The sequence below is a fragment of the Ceratotherium simum genome, chromosome 10, assembly GCF_057802395.1.
Source record: "Ceratotherium simum simum isolate JZ-2026a chromosome 10, ASM5780239v1, whole genome shotgun sequence".
NCBI classification, from domain to species: Eukaryota; Metazoa; Chordata; class Mammalia; order Perissodactyla; family Rhinocerotidae; genus Ceratotherium; species Ceratotherium simum.
The window spans coordinates 67,448,684-67,467,692 of NC_141909.1; the positions used below are offsets into that span (position 1 = coordinate 67,448,684).

At 38.2% G+C, this 19,009-nt stretch overlaps 1 long non-coding RNA gene across 1 annotated transcript in view; it reads right to left on the reverse strand.

Annotated features, from left to right (window-relative positions):
• Window positions 1-2,636: 2,636 nt before the first annotated feature.
• Window positions 2,637-19,009, reverse strand: part of LOC147916163 (uncharacterized) — a 76,195-nt gene continuing 59,822 nt past the window's right edge. Inside the window, exon 3 of the long non-coding RNA XR_015553463.1 lies at window positions 2,637-3,020. This is a non-coding gene — a long non-coding RNA (uncharacterized LOC147916163). The remainder of the gene's footprint in view (window positions 3,021-19,009) is intronic.

Here is a 19,009-nt window from a genome sequence, read left to right on the forward strand (position 1 = left end):
TTCAGCCCTCAGGTAAATTATCATGATTTCTTTTCCTATGCTAAATGTGTCATGCTTGTTTTTTATTTGCAGTTTTATTTTCTTTTTCTTCAAGAGCGCCAAAAAAATCGTGTAAGCTCAGGACCCACAAAACCTGAATCTGCCCCTGGGCAGTACAATTTACCCAATACAGTCCACCCAGAAAATATTATTTTACTTTTAATGGGATCATCGTATATTAATAGAAAAAAATGGTTTTACTGGTAATTTTGAAATCAAGACTAAACAGTAGCTTGAAAATGCATTGGTGAAATACTTCATACAATTTTTAAGGGAAAGAAAGAGAACTAATATCTGCCCAACAGTGAAGCCACTTAGCATTCAGGAACCTCTGGCTATTGATATCCAAATAGTGGTTAAGAGTACTGGCTTACCAGATTTCAATCCTGAATCCATTACTCTATAGCTATGTCACTTTTGGCAAGTCAATTGTCCCTTAAAAATGGGAGGCATTCAATAACTATTTGTTGAATCAAGACATGCATCAACTCCACAAACTGTCCAGAAAACTTTCAATTTAGCAAATATAATAGTTCAATCTATTTCAATTTTAAAAACTATTTGTTACACATCTCCTCGAGGAAAGGTATTGGGCAAAAGAGCAGGAAGGGATACTAGAGTTTAAGCAAAGCATTGTTTGGGTTTTTAAAGAGGACTTGTATTTGTATTTAAGGAGATTGGAAAAGACTTCCTGAAGCAAAAAGCATTTAAGGATGGAGCCCAAAAGATTATTAGGATTAGATTCCTGGTGATGGGGAAGGTGGAGCAGGCTGGAAGCATTTCAGGCTGAAGGAACAATACACTAAGCCAAGACCCAGAGCTGAGAAAGTGAAGGGATCTAAGTGTTCTGAAAAAAAGTCAGCAGCCCTGTTGGCTTGAGGTTTAGAGAACTCATGGGAGACTGCACTGGACGTAATTCAGGGTCATATCACCACTTCAGTTAATGATGCTCACCATTCCAGAGATGCTCACAAAATTCCTTATCAATAAAGGTCCACAAAACCACCATTATAAATTACATTTGGCCTTCTTTTAAAAACAATGTCTTCAATTGATACAAAGAAATATGGGAGTTAGGACAAATTTTTATAAAACTACAATTAAGTTATATAGTTCCGGTGTTGAAAAGGGATTTTATTCTTTAATTCAAGCTTTCATCTAAGAATGGACTATCTGTACATTTTTTAATACCTATTACTCTCACACAAAAATCATTTGAATTTGAAGGTTTCTGTTAAAGCCACTGATTGGAGGATTGGAAGGAAAGGGAGCATAACAGGCACTGGGTTAACTACATAAATTTTCTAGTAGGTCATTAGGAGGAAAACTGTTCTCAAGGCAAATGGCAACAAAGATGGATTGGTAAATGAAGAAAATACCATTCTTGTTAGTATGATATAAAAAGTAATGGTCTTGGGTCAGACTTGAGTTTCAAATTGACCTCTGCCACTTGTCAGTAGTGTGACCTTGGGCAATTTATCTAACTTCTCTATGCCTTGGTTTCCACTTCTGTAAAATGAGAAGCACAATCACAATAATAAAACTTGCCAGTGGTACACTCTATTACTATCTGCTTATGAGAGGAATGTACATTTTCACCCACCGTGTTTGGACCTGGCCACGTGACATGTTTTGTCCAGTGGAATGTGATATTTGTCCCATCTCTTTACCATTAGAACAACATGTCTGTAAGGAGGCTGCTCTTTCAGCCCAGATTCTAGAACGAAGAGGACATGGGAAGCAGAGACGCAGCTGATCTACAGCCTACATAAAATGTAAATGACAAATAAACTTTGTTGTTGTAAGCCACTGAGATTTGAGGGTTGTTACTGCTGCAAAGCCAAGTAATACACTGTGCTACCCACTTCATACATTTGTTACAAAGATTGAATAAAATAATATCTTTTAAAGCACATTATAAATTTCTATGCCCATCCATACCTCAAACTAGCTCCTTCTCTCATCCCAGGTTGTTGCAGATCAGAAAATTTGGGAACAGAACTTGTGATGTGAACGAGTAAGGAAGAATAGGAATATCAACTGTCAAAGTTGCATCTCCCTCTCCTGTCCCTCTGCCATTGCCTCCACAAATTCAATGCTACTGCCCCATTAACAGTATCCCATCTCCTTACCATACCTCATAAAACAAAATAATTTTGAGTTTTCTGTTATTCATGTTGTGAATTCCCATGAGAATATTGAAGGGGGGAAATATCTTTAAAATGATACAGCTTTTTATGCTACTGCTTCTCCCACTTCTTCTGAGAAAATGCTCAGAACCACTGAAGTCTTGTTTCTCTCTGTATTTTGATTAAATCTTACCTGAATCCTTTGTTTAGCCAGAGTTTTACCAGAACTTCTATGTAGGATCCTGTTTATACTTAAAGGTTTCTACAGAAAATTAAAAAGAATAGCTTTAAAAAAAAAGACATTTCAATTTAACTAGCAGCAAAAAAGAACAAAAAAACCTGGACTAAACTCAATAAAGAAGTAATCATAGAGACGGCAAAGAAAAAGCCCAAGAGCTGGCACCATGATTCTCAATAAACCAGGTAGAGAGGATGGCTAGGGAAGCAGATGAGTCAACGATTGGGCCATACAACAAGAAAATCTTTATTATTCAAGCCCCTAGGACTCTCATTTCTACATCATAAAGTTGAAAGTACATGGGCTGCAGAGTTATACAAGCCTAGGTAGCTATGAATCCCAGCTTAGCCCCATTTTCTACACAACCTTAGGCCGGTTATGCAATTTGAGGCTTACTTTCCTTACCCAGCAAATTAGGGGAAATAACAGCTACCTCACAGGATTGCTCTAAGTATAAAACGGATTAAGGTGAGTAGACAACCTAACATAGTACTTGGACAATAACAGCTTCTCAAAAAGTTCTCATTCTTCGCTCTTTGCCATTAACTCTTCTCTCCATATCCTGAACCAATCTTCAACAATCCACGTGCAAGTGTTCCCAGGTTAGGAATCCCCTGTAGAGTAACAAAAGTGACTATAATCTACCACATAAAGACAGAAGACAATAAAACATTTTATGTTTTAAAGGTAATAGTTTTTTTAAGTATGCACACATTTTTATGTAGATTTTTTCTTAATATATTTATAGCTTTACATTAGTCGCAAAAAAATTAGCACATATCTGAAATATGTAGAAATAAAATCACATGTTTTCTAAATAAAATCATATCATCAGGCCTGTATTTATCCAACTTCCAACTTTGAAATCCCCAGAAACTACAAAAGAGAGAGAGAGAGCCCCAACTATCAAGAGGTCATATTGAGTGATTCCAAGGAACAGTAGAAAACCTGTACTGAATCCAAGTTTTCAACTGCCAAGTTTTTAACTCCTGGCTACAGTTCCCATGTATGATATAATTTAGAAACTAAATTTAGGCACAGGAGAATCACAGGATTTAAAACACTGTGTCCCTCAACATGTAAAATATTAACGGAAAATCCAGACAAGTCATAAATTGGTATAAAGAAACTAAAAAACAAAAAGAAATTTGCAAAATGGCAGGGAGATCTTTTTAAACCAAAAAGGAAAAAGAAGGAAGGATGACTATTTTATTAATGTACAAGTTGAATGGAACCTTCCTAGGTCCTTTACTTTCTTTCCCTTTTGGGGGCATCTCCTGCACCAATGATTCCCTAGGGCCATTATGAGACCTACTATGAGGATGGAGCAGCCAAGCATGGTCCTACTTTTCCAATCAGAGATGATCACAGAAGTTTGGAAATACACATTTTCACTCCAATTCAGCAGGACCAGCACCACTACCCACAACACTTGTACACATAAGGACTTATTCATAAACACTCTTAAAAAAAACTTCTGAAGGCTTCCCACTGCATTTCTTTGAACCCATTAGCTCATTCTTGGTCTGATATTTGACTCAAAAATTCTAGATAAAATTAATTTTTCCCTATAAATCTGATCTTTACCTCTAAAATCCCATATGGTCAATCTCAGTTATCCCTGTTACAGAAAGAGAGGAGTAATATAACACAAAAATTTATCAATTCATACAAAATGATTTTCCTCTGCCCCTACTAACATTTAACCTTAGACATGTTCTGACACATAAACACCCATCTGGGCATGGCTATTGTTCTCCATGATTGGGGCAATAGTTCCAGAATTAGATAACAGAGAGAAGAGACCAAGGTCATGTTTCAGCACAGTTCATTCACATCTTCATTTATTCATTCAGCATCTATTTACTGAGCACCTACTACATGCCAAATAATGCTCCAGTTGCTGAGGTTCTATCAGTGAACAAAGAAATAACAACTCCCACCGTCATGGAATCTATACTCTAGTAGGGGCAAATAAATAAAAGGAAAAATTAAATTACTTACAAGATGATAATTGTTGTGATGAAAAATAACACAGGGGAGGGGATAAGGGGCATTGTATGCAGTTACAAATATAAAACAGAGTAGTCAGGGAATCCCTCACTTAAAAAATGCCATTTGAGCAAAGACATGGAGCTGAAGGAGCTTTTCAACAAGTGCCAAGGCTCTGCAGCAGGAACACACAGAGAGTATGTGAGAAATGGCAAGAGGGCCAGCGCAGCTGAAGACGGAGCAATAGATGAGGTCAGAGAAGTGGAGGTGGAGGAGAGAAGGCTTGGGTTTTATTCTGAATGAGACGAACAACTACAGGGTTTTAGGCAGAGGAGTGGCATGACGTGACTAAGGTTTAACAGAACGACTCTTACTGCTGTGTGGAAAAGAGGCTGAAGGAAGGATGAGAAGGTTGGAAGCAGAAAGTTCCTTTAGTCTCTACCACAATAATCTAGGTACTCAGGTGATCATGGTTAGGATCAGGCTGAGAAATGATAAGAAGTTATTGGATTCTGGATATATTTGAAAGGTAGAGCCAACAGGTCTTTTTCTACGTGCAAAAAAGAGAGAGAGGGACGAAAAAGATGACTTTTTGATGTTTGGGCTGAGTAATTAGGAGGAGGAAGTTCCCATAAACTGAGATGGGGAAGACCCTGGCAGGGCCTGTTTTGAGCAGGGCAAGATCAGGAGTTCAGTTTTGCAAGTGTTAAGTTTGAAATGCCTGTGAGATGTGGATGCCTAATGGAGAACACCTATGAGGATGCCTAACAGGCAGCAGTCAATTCGGTTGAATCTTCCTCTACAGCTATGTGGCTTTACCTACCTCCAAGGGGTCCTTTGATGGTCTCCTTTGTCCCTCAGCCCATCCTAAATACTTCTCCCTTTCCTCACTTAGGGGATTGAAATAGCACAGATACTTCCATTGCTGAATCCATGTATGATTCAATATTTCCTCCACGCTTTGCTTAGGTAACTATTCAGCAATACCATGAAAGCTAAAACTTGTCAAGGGGCAAGATAAAATCTTAAAGAGACTGAATTATCCTGGAAATAATTTGGAATTTTAAGATCATATACAGTCTCTTGAAGTACATTGGAAAACCAGCTGTGGCTGAAACATTGCCACTATTGAGACCACTATTCGGTGTGAGATATTTGCATAATTGGCACTTTATAAGATCAAACTGTTCCCTGTATTTGTTATTAAACTGATGCATTTCAGCTGCTGCATCTTGTGGTTTACAAATCATCAGGAGCTTGGGACATTCGTGGTCATGTGAAGAGCCAAAAAATATGTCATTCCTCAAATTAAAAACTGATCTTATTATCTTATTAGGAACAAACAAAAATATGATGAGAAAAGAAGTAAGCCACTTACCTAGCATTGCCTACAGATTTGTAAAGTTGCCACTAGGGCCAAGTTCCAATAAGCAGTGATAGAAGAAAACTCTGTTCTAAATTAGATGACAATTCTAGCATTTGTGTGGGTAAAGATTTATTCTAACGTTCAGCAATTAAAGACACAGAGTGTGGATCCTGCCTGCAAGTAGTGTACATTCTAAAAATGAGAAGTAAAAATACATATATGTTAATAGGATTCTTATCTCAAGATAAGCAAAAGGCCAGCTTCCTTGCACCTATTAACACTCCTTGATAAATGATAGAGAGCTACTTTCTTTTAGGTTTCAAGTAGATTCCTTCGCCTCCTTTGCTCCTTTATTTGAGGAAACTCCCATCTGAGCAGTATTACCCACTCTTTCTATTTTGTAGTTACACTACTTAAGGCAGAACTAATTATAGGATAATGCAAGCAGTTTTTATAATTAGTCTCATGTCTGAAAAGGCAAATCTTGGAGTCTGAACAATTTGTTGCAGATTTCCAGACAATTATTATCTCCAGATATCCTCACTATTAGACTATATAATGAGTGTATGTTTTATAACCTTCGAAATGAATGAGAATCACAATTCTCATTTTAATAGCCCTATAGCAGGGTACAGTAGCTAAGAGTTCAGTCTCTGAGGTCAGAACACCATCCCAGGCCCAGCTCTGCCTCTTCTGAGCTGGGGGACCTTTGACAAAGATACATAACCTCTCTATGCCTCAGTTTCAATGTCTGTAAACTGAAGTCAGCAGTAGGACCTACCAAGTGGCTATTGTGTGGATCAAATGATAAACAACACTGGGCATTGTGAATGGCAAATAATAAATGCTCAATAAAAAGGTCTACTCCTAATATATGTGGAGCCCGGAGAGGAATATAAATGACATCTCTTAATCTGTCAAAGAGAGCCAAAGCCAGACATTGGTCAAAGTGGTCAAGATGGATTTATTCAGTAACAATTGCAATTGGGGAAAAGAGACTTCAGTATAAAACTGAGCTCAATTCTGAATACAAGTAGGATAGGAAGGAATTTATAGCCAAAGAGCAGGGTGAGGAGGTCAGGGAATGGAAAATTACTAAGAGGAGAGATACATGAAGGATAAGGGGATTCTTGCTAAACTAGCTTAACAAGATTCTTGCTGAAGGCAGGCCAAGACCATCAGATATCAAGGGCGGGGAGATACTCCACAAACTGACTTAGCAAGACTCTTGCTAAAACTGGGCTATGCGGACCCAGCAAGGACTGGGGCCCAAGGTCAAGGCCTAGTGGAGAAGAAGGCTAAGAGGAGCCTGACTAAAGTTTGGCCAAGGAGAGTCTATGTCAACACCACAGCTCTAAATATTTAAAAGGCATAAAATCAAGTCAATAAACTGTTAAAATACGTACTACTTATTATTTTATCTGTGTATTATATTTATTATCTATTTTTACAGTCTCATAATGACTTAAGACTCTTCCAGTTCCTCATCAGAAGACGGCAGTTAGGGGAGAGCCAGTACCCTTCTCCTTAAGCAATAACTGCCCTCAGTTACCCCTTGGGCCCAGTGATGTGTACACCAGTGCGGCAGACCACACTCAGGAGGATGGATACTGGGAAGAGGCCCAAAGAGGCCCCAAAGGCAGGCTCGAGAACATTTGGGCAGGGAATTCCAGGGTCTCAGCTATCCACAGGTCCTCTTCGCCCCATGGACTCCTTACCCCATGGGAAAGAGGGCTAGAGCAGGTCTCAAAAGCATGGTCCCCAGAGAAGGACCTCCCTTGACAAGGTCTAGAAGTTGTAGGTATTATTTTAAATGAGTAAATTATTACCATCTACTATAGAGTAATGAAGCTGCTTTAAAAGCCAGAACAAAATAATCTGATAGTACAATATTGAATTAAAAATCTGCTACATAGGGCCAGCCCTGTGGCTTAGCGGTTGGGTGCGCGCGCTCCGATGCAGGCGGCCCGGGTTCGGATCCCGGGCGCTCACCGATGCACCGCTTCTCTGGCCATGCTGAGGCCGCATCCCACATACAGCAACTAGAAGGATGTGCAGCTATGACATACAACTATCTACTGGGGCTTTGGGGGGAAAAATAAATGAATAAAATCTTTAAAAAAAAAAAAATCTGCTACATGTCATTTAGATTATTCTGTCCAAAACAGAAAGATAATCATTATATTATTTTCAAAATGATTTCATATATATATACACACACACTTATTATCATTAAGCTTATTCATTCATTTTATTTATTTTCAGTAAACATTCATTAAGAGCATATAAAGCACTAAAGTTATAAAAATGAAAAGCATAATCTCAGCACCCAAGGAACTTTACAATCTATTTAACCAAACAGAAAGAATTTTGCATGTTTTAATCACATTGCAATGACTTCTACAGACACATGTTCTAGAAGATAAAAGCTCAGATAAGGTACTAAATGAAGCTTTGGAAGGCAAGGGAGAGAAAGAGCCAGGGAAAATTGCCTCCAGAAAGCGGTATTTGATCAGAGAATACTGAGCAAGATGCTGTGTAGCCTTTAAGAACCTGAGTATTCTAAGCAGAGATAACAGCAAGTATAAGAAAAGGTGGTGTGTAAAAGAACAGGATTTCCAAGCTCACAATCTCTGAATACAGTAAGTATTGGAGAATGTAATGGGAGTGAAATTGGAAGAGTTATTGGAAGGCTATAACACTGAGTAACACGTGTCATTCTAAGGAATTTAGATTTTATCCTGGAGGATCTACTGTAAACTGGCCAAGGCCAATTTGGCCCTTTGAGAAACGCAGGTTCTTTTTAATTTTTTCAGTGTTATAGAGGTATAATTGACAAATAAAATTGTAATATATTTAAAGTGTACAATGTGATGATTTGCCATACCTATACATTGTGAAAGGATTATCCCCATCAAGTTAACTAACACATTCATCACCTCACATATTTACTTTTTTTTTTTTGTAGTGAGAACACTTAAGTTCTACTGTTAGCAAATTTGAATTATACAACACAGTATAATTATCAACTATAGTCACCATGTTATAGATTAGATCCTCAGACCTTATTCATCTTATAACTGAAAGTATGTATCATTTTACCAAACTCTTCCTGCTTCCCCCAGCGTCTAGCCCCTGGCAACCACCATTCTGCTTTCTGTTTCCATGAGTTGGACTTATTTTTAAGATTCTACATATAAGTGATACCATGCAGTATTTGTCTTTCTCTGTCTAGCTTATTTCACTTAGCATAATGCCTTCCAAATTCATCCATGTTGTTGCAAATGGCAGAATTTCCTTTTTTTTAAGGTTGAATAATATTCCATTGTATATATATACACCACATATTCTTTATCCATTCACCCACTGATGAACACTTAGATAGTTCCATATCTTGGCTACTATGAATAATGCTGCAATGCACATGTGAGGGCAGATATCTCTTTGAGATAGTGATTTTGTTTGCTTTGCATACGTAGCCAGTAGTAGGATTGCTGGATCATATGGCAGTTCTATCTTTAACTCGTTGAGGAAACTCCATACTGTTTTCCATAGTCATTGTACAAGTTCACATTCTCACTAACAGTGTACAAGGGTTTCCTTTTCTCCACATTCTCACCAGATATGTTATCTCTTGTCTTTTTGATAATAGCCATCTTAACAGGCAGGAAGTGATATCTCATTATAGTTTTGACTTGCATTTCCCAGATGATTAGTGATGTTGAGTACCCTTTCATGTACTTATTGGCCATTTGTATGTCTTCTTTGGAAAAATGTCTATTTGGGTACTTTGCCAATTTTTTTAATCAAATTATTTGGTTTTTTGCTACTGAGTTGTATGAGTTCCTTATATATTTTGGATATTAACTTCTGATTGGATATGTGGTTCGCAAATATTTTCTCCCATTCTATAGGTTGCTTTTTCATTTTGTTGATGGTTTCCTTTGCTGTGCAGAAACTTTTTAGTTTGATATAGTCCCACTTGTTTATTTTTGCTTTTGTTGCCTTTGATTTTGGTGTCAAATCCAAAAAATCATTGCTACTACCAACCTCAAGGAGCTTACCGCCTACATTTTCTTCCAGGAGTTTTATGGTTTCAAGTCTGATATTCAAGTCTTTAATCTATTTTGGGTCTACTTTTGTGTATGGTGTAAGACAGAAATGCAGTTTTATTCTTTTGCATGTGGATATCCAGTTTTCCCAACACAATTTGTTGAAGAGACTATCTTTCCCTATTATTTTCTTGGTGCCTCTGTTAAAAGTAAATTGATAATATATGCATGAGTTTATTTCTGGGCTCCCTATTCTGTTCCATCTATGTGTCTGTTTTTATGCCAATACCATCCTGTTTTGATTACTATAGCTTTGTAATATAGTTTTAAACCAGGAAATGTGATGCTTCTGGGTTTTTGTGTGTGTGTGTGTGTGAGGAAGATTGGCTTTGAGCTAACATCTGTTGCCAATCTTCCTCTTTTTGCTGAGGAAGATTAGCCCTGAGCTAACATCTGTGCCCATCTTCTTCTATTTTATGTGGGACGCCTGCCACAGCATGGCTTGATAAGCAGTGCATAGGTCCACACCAAGGATCTGAACCTGTGACCCCTGAGCTGCCGAAGCAGAGCACGTGAACTTAACCACTACACCACCAGGCGGGCCCAAGGTGATGCTTCTGGTTTTGTTCTTCTTTCTCAAGCTTTCACTATTCAGGGTCTTTTGTGGTTCCACACAAATTTCAGGACTTTTTTTCTATTTCTGTGAAAACTGCCATCGGAATTTTGTGAGGGAGTGCACTGAATCTGTAGATTACTTTAGGTAGTATGGACATTTTAACAAATTAATTCTTCCAATTTATGAACATGGAATATCTTTCCATTTATTTGCATCTTCTTCAATTTATTTCAACACTGTTTATAGTTTTCAGTATACAGATCTTTCACTTCTTTGGTTAAATTTATTCCTAAGTATTTTACTCTTTTTGATGCAGTTGCAAATGGGATTGTTTTCTTAATTTCTCTTTCAGATAATTCATCGTTGGTGAATAGAAATGCAATTGATTTTTGTATGTTGGTTTTGTATCCTGAAAATTTATTGAATTCATTTATTAGTTCTAACAGTTTTTTGATGAAGTCTTTAAGTTTTCTATATATGTCATCTGTAAACAGAGACAATTTTATTTCTTTCTGATTTAGATGCATTTTATTTCTTTTTCTTGTCTAATTGCTCTGGCTAAGACTTCCAGTACTATGTTGAATAAAAGTGGTGAGAGGGGCATTCTTGTCTTGTTCCTGATCTTAGAAGAAAAGCTCTCAGCTTTTCACCATTGAGAATAATGTTAGCTGTGGGCTTGTCATATATGTTATGTTGAGGTACATTCCCTATATACTCATTGGGTTGAGAGTTTTTATCATAAATTGTTGTAAAATTTTGTCAGATGCTTTTTCTGCATCTATTAAGGTGATCATACAATTTTTACCCCATATTATCTTATGGTGGTGTATCACATTGACTGATTTGCAGATGTTGAACCATCCTTGCATCCCAGGAATAAATCTCACTTGATCATGGTGTATGATCCTTTTAATGTAATGTTGAATTTGGTTTGCTAATATTTGGTTGAGGATTTTTGCATCTGTGTTCCTCAGTGACGTTGACCTGTAATTTTATTTTCTTGTAGTGTCCTTGTCTGGCTTTGGTAGTAGGGTAATGCTGGCCTCGTAAAATGAGTTTGGAAGTGTTCCCTCCTCTTCTGTTTTACGGAAGAGTTTGAGAAAAAATGGTATTAATTCCTCTTTAAGTGTTTGGTAGAATTCAACAGTGAAGCCATCTGGGCCTTGGCTTTTGTTTGTTGGGAGGTTTCTGATTACTGATTCAATCTCCTTACTAGTGATTGTTCTGGTCAGATTTTCTATTTCTTCATGATTCAGTCTTGATAAGTGTGTTTCCAGGAATTTATCCACTTCTTCTCCAATTCGTTGGTGTATAATTTTCATAGTAGTTTCTTATGATCCTTATTATTTCTCTGTTATCAGTTGTAACTCCCTCCTTCCACTTCTAATTTTATTTATTTGAGTCTTCTCTTTTTTTCTTAGTCTAACCAAATGTCTGTCAACTTTGTTTATCTTTAAAAAAAAAAAGCAGCTTAGTTTCATTGGTCTTTTCTTTTTTTAATTATTTTATTGAGGTCACATTGGTTTATAACACTTCAGGCACACATCATTATGTTTTGGCTTCTGTAAAGACTGCAGCCTGTTCACCACCAAAAGTCTAGTTTCTATCCATCACCATACATATGTGCCCCTCTACCTCTTTCACCTTCCCCCTACTCCCTTCCCTTCTGGTATCATTGGTCTTTTCTAGTCTCTATTTCATTTATTTTCTCTCTGATCTTTGTTATTTCTTTCCTTCTACTAACTTTGGGCTTAGTTTTCTCTTCTTTTTCTAATTCCTTGAGGTGTGAAGTTAGGTTGTTTATTTGAGATCCTTTTTTTTTTTTTTTTTACTTAATTTACTTAATATAAGTATCGCCATGTTTGTCTGCTTGGTGACCCTGGGAAACCAGCCACACTAAAAGAATGCAGAGCAGCTGCTTGTGGTGGGAACCAGCCCTTCTCCCACAATACTAGCTGTAATTATTTAGGTTATAAAATTCCTGGGATGTCAAAGACAGGCACAGATTGGCCATCTGTGTCGGTCCGAGATAAGTACCGGGAGTTACAGTGCACATACACATGCAATAACAGTGAGAAGGAAAAATACCAAATGTTCCCATAGAGATGGTCTCTAAGTAGAAATATGCATAAAAGCAACTCACAATTCTGCCTGGGCGAGAGTCTCGCCTGTGCGGGGACGCCTTGCCCAGGACCTCTTTTGATGGGCACTCCTGCCTAGCCGTGTCAATTAAAGGGACTCTTCCTGGCGTAAGGGCGTGGATGTTGTAAGTACCTGATCTGATGTTTTCTCCCTCAATCGAGCTGATATTTCTCTTTTTCAATCAATCTGATATTCTCCTCTCTCGGTCAATCTGATGTTTCTCTTTTTCGATTGATCTGATGTTTTCCTCTTTTGATCGGCACTCCCACCTAGCCGTGTCAGTCAAAGGGACTCTCCCCGATGTAGGGACACAGATATTGTGAGTGCCAATCTGATGTCTCTATCTCTCTCCCTCTCTCTCTTTCTCTCCCCTATTTCTTTCCATTATTATTGAGTTATGATTTGCTTATGCTTATGCTGTAGTATACCTGTATATATATAGCCTATTGTCTTCCTAATAAATATATTCACTATTTCTCACTAAAACCAGTGTATTCGTGTCTTATTGAGCCGAAAGAGTCCATTCCATAAGTCAATCCGAACGTTGTGCTCCTTCTTCCCTCCCCTGACACAACATTAATGTAGGCATTTACTGCTATAAAATTCTCTCTTACTACTGCTTGTGCTGTATCCCCTAAGTTTTGGTATGTTGTGTTTTCATTTTCATCTTAAGATATTTTTTGATTTCCCTTTTGATTTCTTCTTCATGTTGTTTAATCTCCACATATTGTGAATTTTCCAGTTTTCTTGTAAATGATTTCTAGTTTCACACCATTGTGGTCAGAAAATATGTTTGATATGATTTCAATATTCTTAAATGTGTTAAGCCTTTTTTGTGGCCTAACATATAATTTATCCTGGAGAATGTTCCATTTGTGCTTGAGAACACTGTGTATTCTGCTGCTGTAGGATGAAATGTTCTGTATATGCCTGTTAGTTTCATCTAGTCTAACATGTAGCTTAAGTCCAATGTTTCCTTATTGACTTTCTGTCTGGATAATCTATCCATTGTTGAAAGTAGGGTATTCAAATCCCCTGCTATTATTGTGTTGCTCTCTATTTCTCCCTTCAGATCTGCTAATATTTGCTTTATATATTTAGGTGTTCCAATGTTGGCTGTATATATATTTACAATTGTTATATCCTTTTGATGAATTGACCTCTTTATCATTATATATTGACTTCTTTTTCTCTTGTTACTACTTTGGCTTAAAGTGTTTTTTGTCTGATATAAATATAACTAGCCCTGCTTTCTTTTGGTTTCTAGTTGCATGGAATACCCTTTTCCATCCATTCACTTTCACTCTATGTGTGTCCTTAAAGCTAGAGTCTCTTATAGGCAGCATATAGTTGGGTCTTTTTTTTTTTTTTTTTTTTTTATCAATTCAGCCATTCCATGTCTTTTCATTGAAGAATTCATTCCATTTACATTTAAAGTATTTATTGACATATACGAACTTACTATTGCCATTTTGTTCAGGGTATTTTGGCTGTTTTGTAATTCCTTTGTTCGTTGCTTCTCTTGCTCTCTTCTTTAAGATTTGATGATTTTCTGTATTGGTGTGCTTTGATTTCTTTCGCTTTATCTTTTGTGTATCTACTACAGATTTTTATTTTGCAGTTACCATGAGGCTTACATTAAATATCTTATAGTTATAACAGACTATTTTAAGCTGATGACAACTTATCTTTGAATGCATACAAAAGTTCTACATTTTTACACTCCCCCCATCCCACATTTGTTTTTTTTGTGAGGAAGGCTTTCTCTGAGCTAACATCCATTGCCAATCCTCCTCTTTTTGTTGAGGAAGATTAGCCCTGAGCTAACATCTGCACCCATCTTCCTCTATTTTGTACATGGGATGCCGCCACAGCATGGCTTGACGAGCAGCATGTAGGTCCATGCCCAGGACCCGAACATGTAAACCCCGGACCACCAAAGCAGAGCATGCAAACCCAACCACTAGGCCACTGGGCCAGCCCCTCACATTTTTTTTTGATATCACAATTTACATCTTTTTACCTTGTGTATCCATTATTAAGTTATTGTAGTTACAGTTATTTTTAATACTTCTGCCTTTTAACCTTCATACTAGAGTTATAAGTGATTTACCCACCATCATTATAACATTGGAGTATTCTGAATTTAAGTATATATGTTCATTTACCTCTATGTTGTATACCCTCATGTTTTTAATGTTTCCAATTAGCATTCTTTAGTTCAGCTTGAAGAATTCCCTTTAACGTTTCTTGTAAGGCCAGTCTAGTGGTGTTAAACTGCTTCAGGTTTTGTTTGTCTTGGAAACTCTTTAACTCTCCTTCAATTCAGAAAGACAACTTTGCTAGGTAGAGTATTCTCAGTTGGCAGATGTTTTTCTTTCAGCACTTGAAAGTGTCATCCTGCTCCCCTCTGACCTCCAAGGTTTCTGCTGAAAAATTGCTGATAGTTTAATGGGGGTTCCCTTGTATGTAACAAATTTTTCTTTTGCTGCTTTTAAGATTTCCTCTTTGTCTTTAACTTTTGACAGTGTAATTATAATGTGTCGGGCCAGCCCCGTGGCTTAGCGGTTAAGTGCGCGCGCTCCGCTACTGGCGGCCCGGGTTTGGATCCCGGGCACACACCGACGCACTGCTTCTCTGGCCATGCTGAGGCCGTGTCCCACATACAGCAACTAGAAGGATGTGCAACTATGACATACCACTATCTTCTGGGACTTTGGTGGAAAAAAAGGAGGAAGATTTGCAAGAGATGTTAGCTCAGAGCCTGCCTTCCTCAGCAAAAAGAGGAGGATTAGCACAGATGTTAGCTCAGGGCTGATCTTCCTCACCAAAAAAATAAAATAAAATAATAATAATAATTATTATAATGTTTCTTAGTCTCTTTGGATTCATCTTTTTTGGAATCCTCTAGCCTTCTCAGATCTAGATGTCTGTTTCTTTTCCCAGGTTAGGGAAGTTTTCAGTCACTATTTCTTTGAATAAGCTTTCTTCCCCTTTCTCTTTTTCTTCTGGAACTCCTTTAATACATATATTGATCTGCTTGTTGGTATCCCATAAGTTCCTTAAGCCATCTTCACTCTTTTTCATTCTTTTTTATTTTTGCACCTCTGATTGGATGAATTCCATTGCCCCTTCTTCTAGTTTGCTAATCCTTTCTTCCACTTGATCTAGTCTGCTACTGAACCCCTGGATTGAATTTTTCAGTTCAATTATTGTATTCTTCAGCTCTATGATTTCTGTTTGGTACTTTTTAATATTCCTATCTCTTGGTTAAAATTCTCACTTTGCCCATACATTGCTCTCCTGACCTCACTGAGCATCTTTATGACCATTATTTTGAACCCTTTATTGGGTAAGTCATTTATCTCCTTTTCATTAAAGTCAGTTCCTGGAGATTTATCTTGTTCTTTTATTTGGGACATATTCCTTTGTTTCTTCATTTTGCTTGACTCTCTGTATAAGTTTCTGAACATTAGATATAACAGCCACCTCTACCAGTCATGATGGTCTGGCCAAATGCAAGAGATGAACTTCATCAATTAGCCTAGCCCTAGCTCTTGGCTGCCTCTCAAACCTTTGTGATTGTCCAAGCTATTATCTTTGTTCTTAGTGGCTCCCAGTAGTTGAGGGTATGCCATAACCCATCACTGTCCCAAAAATGTGGGAAATGCCCATAAGCCTGTTCAGGCTCCCAGAGGACTACTGATGGCCTACCCCTTCTGTTCCCCAATGTAGGCTAATTGGAAGCTCAACCTTCAGGCAGCAGCTGGGAAAGTCAGGACATTATATATGCATTCTAGCCCCTCAAGTGGTAGCCATAACAACTGGGGCACTATATGTGTGGACAAGCTCCTTCCAGGGAGAAGCTGGTAACTTAGTTTCATTGATGGAGCAAACCAGAGGGAGAATGTAAGAGAAATGCCCTCCAGCTCTTTCAGGCTCTGAAAGAAGGGGAGGATGGGACTGGAAGGATCCCAGTCAGCACCTAGATGCAGGCACCTAGATGTGGACCCTCAGGCAGCAGCTGGTAAAGTATGCAGTCAAACTTGGCGATGTGCATTTTTGTTTGCTCCCTCTGCACCGAGCCCAGGGGGATAGCCACGGGGAATGCTTACACATCAGTTAACAACTGTTTCTTTATTTGCTATAGTCCCATTGCTCTCAGAGCTAGGTGATTTGGGGCCCTGTCCCTTGGGTAGCAGCCTTAAAAGTTGGGGTACTATATGTGTGGTCCAGACCATTAGCTCCTCAGGAGGAAGCTGGGTATTGCAGGTTCCCTCCCAATTGTAAGGCATTGTGCCAGGGATGGGGCTTTAGTGACAGTGTGTCTCAGTCTTTCCTATCCATTTCACTGTGAGTATTTTCTCAGTTTCCCAACCTGTAGGAGTCACTCAACTAATTTCTGGTTCTCTCAGAGGAAAATGATCCATGTGTAGCTGTATAAACAGTGTGTCTGTGGGAGGAGGGAAATTCAGAAGCCTCCTATGTTGCCATCTTGGTGATGTCCTTCAGGTTCTTTTCTGAAATGTTGGTAGTTGCCCATGTTAGAATTAAGTGGAGTATTCATCCTCCCCTCCTCAACCATACTACCAAGTGGCATGTCATAATGAAAACAAGTCCTCAAATGAATTTAACTGATGTCAGGATTTTTGTTTTGTTTTGTTTTGTTTTTTTTGTGAGGAAGATCAGCCCTGAGCTAACATCCATGTCAATCCTCCTCTTTTTGCTGAGGAAGACTGGCCCTGAGCTAACATCTATTGCCAATCTTCTTCCTTTTTTTCCCTTTTTTCCCCAAAGCTGCAGTAGACAGTTGTATGTCATAGTTGCACATCCTTCGAGTTGCTGCATGTGGGATGCCGCCACAGCATGGCCAGACAAATGGTGTGTCGGTGCTCGCCCAGATCCGAACCCGGGCCGCCAGTAGTGGAGCACGTGCACTTAACTGCTAAGCCACGGGGCTGGCCCCTATGTCAGGGTTTTAAAATAACAGCTTATCATACCCTTCCTCTCCAGATTCAGAATCAATCAAAAAATATGAAAAAAAAAAAGTCAAATAGGAATCAAGACATAGAATTTATTGTTAGAAAAACCAGATTGGGACCTCATGTGGAACTGTGTAAGAATGAGATTAGGCATTTTATTTTAACTACACAACCAGAAAGAAGAAAAATCTAGACAAAAAGTCTGAGGTAGTTTCCTATTTAAAGAGAACCTACAGAGTTTAAATATGGGTAAGGTCAATTTTAGGAAGATTAATGATGTCATAGTGAGAGAGTTAATTATCAGAAGGTTGGTGAGCAAATTCAATTTCCTAGGACAAATACAGCTTATAACTTTAGTGAGCCAACACAATTTCCTACAACAAACATTTGAATAAGCCTTGAGGTTAACACAGTCTTAATATTACAGGTTATAACATAAGGAGATTAAAAATAAAACTCTGTCTTTCCTTAATCTTTTTTATCTGAAATGAAATGGTAAATACCATAGTCTTACACTTTGAATTCTTAAAGCACCTATGTCAACAATGTTTATTCTGACTCTATATTTCTTTAATTTTAAAAAAGGTTGAACTTACCTGCCCAATTCAAAAAATTCCAGGCTTGCCTGATATGCTCACCTTTAAGAAGAGAAGACCACAGAGGGCCTGGGGACAGAAGGTCAAGAGTGAGAAAAAGGGGTAGGAAAGAGACAGAGAGAAGGAGAAAGAGAGATAACTCTAGCAAACCAGAAGCTAGGGTTATACACCAAGCTTGTTTTCCCAATCTCACCAAAAAGTGAAGTCACTCCCACTCTTGGGCAGAAAAGCAGGTCACAGGTGTGGAAAAAAGGAAAGCTTGCTCCAAAATGAGGGCTTCTAAATGGGTGAAAGTGTTGGTGGAAGTTCGTATTTATGACCAGCAGGAACTTGGGGAAAAGAAAGAATGATCCCCCTAGAGATAATATTGCTCAGGGAGAATACAGAGAGCGGGAAGAGGAGACCAATCTTGGGGAAAATAAACAATAAAGAAGCAAGTGGGGAAACAGAAGCTGGCAAAGGTAAGGGGTAGCCAGAAAGATAGGAGGAGAAATGAGGGTGGTGTCTCAGAAACATAAATCAGATAAACGCTGACTGGAAAGAGTTTCAACAAGGAGAAATTGTTCAAGTTACCAAATACTACAGAGTCTACAATGTATATAATAAAGATTACGTGTTAGGACCCCCTCTGTGTCAGGCCCAGTGCTATATGTGCAGCTCAGCCAATCCTCTAAATAGGAGGTATTATTATTCCCACTTCGCAGGGAAAAAAAACTGAGGTTAAGACAACTTAAGTAACTCATGACAGAGTTGGGACATGAATTTATTTCTTTCTGACCATAGGATTTATTTTCTTTTCACCATGCTACAAAGCCTCTGAGAATGTGGAATTTGGCCAATATATCAGAAACATCTTA